The sequence below is a fragment of the Mobula birostris genome, chromosome 13 (genome assembly GCF_030028105.1).
Source record: "Mobula birostris isolate sMobBir1 chromosome 13, sMobBir1.hap1, whole genome shotgun sequence".
Classification (NCBI taxonomy): domain Eukaryota; kingdom Metazoa; phylum Chordata; class Chondrichthyes; order Myliobatiformes; family Myliobatidae; genus Mobula; species Mobula birostris.
The window spans coordinates 38,740,538-38,746,575 of record NC_092382.1 but is presented as its reverse complement, the minus strand read 5'-3'; the positions used below and the strand labels follow the sequence as shown (position 1 = coordinate 38,746,575).

At 45.0% G+C, this 6,038-nt stretch overlaps 1 non-coding gene across 1 annotated transcript; it reads right to left on the bottom strand.

The window, feature by feature from the left end:
- Positions 1 to 4,009: 4,009 nt before the first annotated feature.
- On the bottom strand, positions 4,010 to 4,082 carry trnav-uac (transfer RNA valine (anticodon UAC)). Its single transcript has one exon. It is a non-coding gene; the product is annotated as a tRNA-Val (tRNA).
- Positions 4,083 to 6,038: the final 1,956 nt, after the last annotated feature.

The following is a 6,038-nucleotide window of genomic DNA, read 5'->3' as shown; positions in this document are numbered from 1 at the left end:
ATAGATGAGTACCCATACGATAGTTACTTGTCGTTGAAGCAGGAGTTTACGAAATCAGATGTTGGAGTATCTGAGACTATTGACACACAATTGATGCTCTGCACGGATCGGATTGAAAAGGATGGAGCATTGATTCTCGTGGGAAAAATACTGCCGTTGTGAGAAGGCTCCAGGAAGCATGCAAACAGAGGAACAGAGAGAGCTTTAGAAACACCTTGTCCATTCACCCTGTGTTCAGAGCTGCTTTTGAGAAGGTGAAAGTTCCTGCTAAATAGACGATGAGCGGAAGGAGGGAACTCTGAGGTACCCTCATTCTAAACCTGTCAGTATACGTTCTGGCAGTAGCTGGAGTGTCAGGAAACTCTATATTTGCTGAAATGTTAGAGGAATGGACACAGGGATTAACTGAGAAAATATTGGAACGCGAAGGTGTCCTTTCTGGTGGCAGGTCTGATTTTGATTTCTCCAAGATACCTCACCATACTATTAGAGCAACCGAGGACACCCCTTTCTGAGAGCGGTCTCTCCGGATGTTTCCAAGGGAATTTCAAGATGCTTATCAGCACCTGCTGAAACTGAAGGGAGCTCAATTCAGTTCAGTCTCTAGAGGGAGACACCCTCTCGTAATCAGAAAGGGTCAGAGGAGGTGGTTGATTCGGTAACAGTTCAATCGTGCGAATTCCCGTGAGTAGAGGCCCAGAACCGTCACATGCTCCGCATATGACAAACCTTTCAATCCTGGAATCATTTTGTAAACCACCTTTGAATCCTTCCAATATTAGGACATGCTTTCTGAGACAAGGAGCTCCAATACTCAGAGCAAGGCCTCATCAGTGCATCTTAAAGCGTCAACAATGCATTCTTATATCTATATTCCATTCCTCTCGAAATGTTTTCCGACATCGCATTTGCACTTTTCACCACCTTCGAAACCTGCAAGTTAATCTTCAGGGAGTGTTGCACGAAATGTTTTGAGTCCCTTTGCACGTCAAATATTCTAATTTTCTCTATGTTTAGAAAATAATCTACGATGTTACTTCTTTTACCAAACTGCAGGACCATACATTTCCTGACTGTGTGTTCTATCTGCAAATTTTTAGCCGATTCTCCTAATCTGTAAACATTCTTTACTAGCCTTGCTAATTCCTCCACCTATCCCTGTCTAGTCCACAAACGTCCATAAAATCATTATTTCCAACATGCAAATCATTAACATATAAAGTAACCGTATTCATTGATCAGTTATACTGTACCCTGCTGTTAGAACAAAGAACATAGAAAACCTACAGCACAATATTGGCCCTTCGGCCTACAATGCTGTTCCGAACATGGACTTATTTAGAAATTACCTAGGGTTGCCCATAGCCCTCTATTTTTTCTAAACTCCATTACCTATCCAGGAGTCACTTAAAATACTCCATTGCATCCGCCTCCACACCGCTGCAGGCAGCCCATTCCATGCACTCACCACTTTCTGGGTAAAAAAAAAACTCCCCCCTGAAATGCCTTCTGTACCTAGTTCCAAGCACCTTAATACTGTGCCCTCTCGTGTTCGCCATTTCAGCGCTGGGAAAAAGCTCTGACTATCCACACTATCAATGCCTCTCATTATCTTATACACCTCGACGAGGTCACTTCTCATCCTTAATCGGAGAAAAGGTCAAGTTCACTCAACCTATTCTCATAGGGCATGCTTCCCTCTCCATCCAGGCAACCTGCTTGTAAACCTCCTCTGCACCCTTTCTATAGTTTCTACATCCTTCGTGTAATGAGCGTGTCGCACCAGAAAGTCAGCTATCCTTGTCTGGCGGGTGGTGTCAGGAGCTCGACGCTCAACCCGGCACGGAAGGAAAGCGTCCTCGGCGGTGGACCGACTGCGATTCGAACTCGGGAGCCTTCGCTGCAGAGACCGGCGCTGATCCCATTGCGCCACCAGCTGGCCTGTAATGAGGTGATCAGCACTGAGAACAGTACTCCAAGTGGGTTCTGACCAGGTTCCTATACAGCTGTAACATTACCTCTCGGCACCTAAACTCAATCCTATGGTTGATGACGTCCGATGCAAGGTATGCCATCTTAACCACAGAGTCAACCTGCGCAGCAGGTTTCAGTGTCCTATGGACTCGGACCCCAAGATCCCTCTGATCTTCCACACTGCCAAGACTCCTTCCATTGATGCTATATTCTGCCATCATGCTTGATCTGCTATTTTATATTGCACTAACTCAATTGCAACTTTCTTTACTTTAATGTAATATGCTTAACTTTCAAATTTTATTTTTATAACTTTAGAAAACAGCTTTACTACCTACAGGACCCCCCACCCCCATACCACCACCTCACCCTCTGGATTGTCTGAATCATCTGAATTCTGGAATGGTTAGCGACCAGCCCTGACCTTCTCTCAACCAGAGCTCTGCAATATCTGGCTCACTGTGTCACGTACTAATCCAGGTTCTAAGTACGTCTGTCTTAAGTGTTACACACCTTTACTGACATAACCTCACTTCAGCCCCTCGGAGACACCGGGCTCATTAACGGGGTCCTGGCTGGACTTCATTTTGGCATTCCTTGACCTCGTCTCTACCTTTTACTCAATCCTACTTACTCACTTGCAGTTCCATTTCCCACTCTCCCGCCCAACCCCCAAGACCAGGCCTGCACATGCCACATGTTAATGCCAGGGCAGATACATCAAACTTGCCAGTTAGAATATCAACTCCCTTTCAGTGCAGGTGTAAAACCAATGTTCTTACACCAGTCCACCAAACCTCGAAGAGAGCCCAATAATATGTGTATACGATGCCCTTCCTCCTGCACAAACTGTTAGCCGCACAAGTACCTGTTCTTCCTTAGCATCTTTTCCCTCTTAAGCCCGTGATACGGGAAGTAATAGTGAGATCACTTTTCCGGAGTTGCTAGTTCTTAAGCCATCAACCTTCTTAGCTTCTCAATTAACTTGTTTGGAAATTTTGAGGGACCTATAGACTTGCATAGCACGACTCCCCTGATCCTCCACACTGCAATAAAATCTGCCATTTGTGCTCTATAATCCAGTTTGAAACCTTCCTGCAGAACACGCGTCAGAAACGTTTAAACACAGCGCGGTGTCGATTAATACTCGAGTGTACCGAACTGATATCAAAGACAGATCGAGCGGAGTATGTTCTCGTCATCCGATTCCGGAGACAGCAGAAGAGCGGCACAACGTCCGGACCGAGTAAGTGAAATGCATCAACCGCGGCCACGCAGGCGAGGAATCTACAAGTAAAACACAAACTGAAGGAATTTCCATACAGCGCATGAATACTGTGGGCGGCACCGATTAAACCGTGATTTCCCCACCCATCTGTCTCTTTACTTCCGATGTACAGTTTTATGTTTTCTCCCTTCCATTCTGCTGATACCTCCTGATACATTTTGACTGACATTTCTGCAACTTCAGTGATACATATTTTATATCGACTGTGGGCAGACTGGAACATCAGTGGTAAATCCGCCATCAAGACATTGAATAATGTACGTAACAGTGGCCGGTTTGATGAGGATAACTGACCCTTATGTTTTAATAATGTAATAGAGGTAACAGGGTGCCGAGGGAACATCGGGAGCTATGTGTTGAGTCACAGGGCAAAGTGTATACCGAAATATAAACTTATTCGTGACGTTAACGACGAAGAAAAGAAAAACATCAGTGGTTAATCACTCATCTGCATGCACGCGTGGGATATTCCGTAAGTAGTTACATGTTGCATCAATACTCAGCAAGACCGACATATTAAAATATAGTGACTATAACTCTATACCGATATACGATCTCGCATCATCATCTTGTCTCGAAACAAAACGGTTCCCAATTCCCTTGCTCTGTAGATTATGCACGAGGTTTTTGGCCATTCCTTTTCAATTTCCCGCAGGGGTATTTCCATGATAATAAATGTAAATACGACCGTAAAAGTTCGCGGGATCTTTGAGATCACGTGCCTCCTAAATCCTGGAGCCTAAAGAGTGTTTCTGTCCAGGATTGAACTGGAGACCTTTCGCGTGTAAAGCGAACGTGATAACCACTACACCACAGAAACGCTGCCAGGAGCTCAATGTTCTACGCTATTGAGCACTGACCAGACACCCCGCACCTCCGACTCTCTACTTATTCATCCTGCTCTTAAGGACAATTTTTTTCTGCCCGCAAGCAATAGAAAACGAAATTTTGCCTACTCTTCGTTCCCACTTCAGGAACAAGGGCCAACTTTATAGGGCATATTTATTAAATTCACGACGAATTTGCTGTGATGTTTTGGTCAGGGCGCAACATCCAACAACATCCGACTGTACCTCTTCCTAGAGATGCTGCCTGGTCTGCTGCGTTCACCAGCAACTTTTATGTGTGTTGCAACAAAAAACGTATCGGCCGCTGCAGTGTCCTTCAGTCACCACATGGTGGCTCCCCGCCTCTCAAGGATAATTCAGCTGTAATTTTGACATTTCTCGCTGTAGATTAGTTCTTCGCCAGTCTTCGCCAATCTTCCGTTCTCGTCACTCTCGCCAGAACGTTAATTGAAGGAAATAATTCATAGACAACAGAAATAGCATCTGTAGAGTCAGAAACCAATGTCTTTCGCCCCGCCTAGTGCACAAGCGAGCTATTATTAAACACACGATCACACTAATGTTTCATTAATTCCATCTTAATCTTCATTTTCCAATCTGTTCCGTCGTATCTGAACCAGACCCACTTATCTGCGGATAATCAAAGAACCTCTTTTGGATGGAAAATTATATTAATCACAATAACCATCAGGAAGCGAGCCCCGTGTGACAGGAGAGCGGGAATGTGAGCATTTTACAGCAGCGCTGAGTCGGTCACATCAGAGGTCGCAGGTCACAGAGAGCCTGAAGGATCTGATAATCGGCATGTCAGTAGATTTGGTGGAGGGCTCCATTCTTTAACAGCAGCTTGGTAAAGCAAGTCAGAAATCGGATTACACTGGACATGGAAGAACTGATTTATAATTCTGCTCCAGAATGGAATCGTCTCAACTGCAGGTTTCAATAGTTTAGTGTGAAAAGTAACCAAGGAATTGCACATTTCCGGACCTTTCAGTTTTCATTCCGTGCGCTCACCTTGTATTGTAACGACAGCCGCAATGACATGGATAATTCCTCCAGTTTAACCCCATGTCAGGGTGCTGGAAGGTGGATTTTGATACTGTCCTCCAAGCATTTGCGGCGCGGCGCGTATGCTGGGTACATCGCATGTCGCGCGGTTTCACTGGGTAACTGATAGCTTGCATATCGGCCGGGACTCCACCTTTGATTTAATGTCATGTACAGCAGGAACAAATCCATGCGGGGTTTTATCGGGATTATTGTTTTAATTTACGCTGGCAGATCAGTGCACATATTTATTACGTGAGTGAGACATGGACGTGACTCCGTTCAATGCAGAGGTAATTTTAGCAACGTGGAGAAACTGTAATGGTGTCTCTATCGCATGTTTCAATGAGGGGCGGACTTTGGTGGGCAGAGAGATTCTCTCCTCGACCTGTTCTTTTACGTTGGGTTCACCTATGTAAAGAACAGATTGGCTTCAATGATGAGAGCTCCGGCCAGTCTGTTTGGAGAGTGGATGGTCAGCTCTTTCCAAAATTAATTACAACATGAGGACTCCACTTGTAAAAAACAATCTACGTTCAATTTAGTGACACAATCTTAGCCACTGTTTTACTGCGCTGGGGTGGAAGGAGAATCGATGTACGGGATCATCAGAGGTATGAGAGATTTCTGTTACAACTGTAGGTTGGTGAATGTCGGTTGCGACCATCCGCCCAACGACAGCTTCTCGAAAAAGCACAGGGGGACATTCGAGCCGTGGCTGTGTTGTGATTCGAAGCCCCTTCACTTTAAAGACTGGAGACAGAAACCCCTCGGCTACACTACCCGTGAGCAGATTACATGATGATCTGAAATTGATTGCACACGGTTCATGTATTGAAGTTCCCAACAGAAAAAAAACACGCATGGAAAGCAGTGAAAAC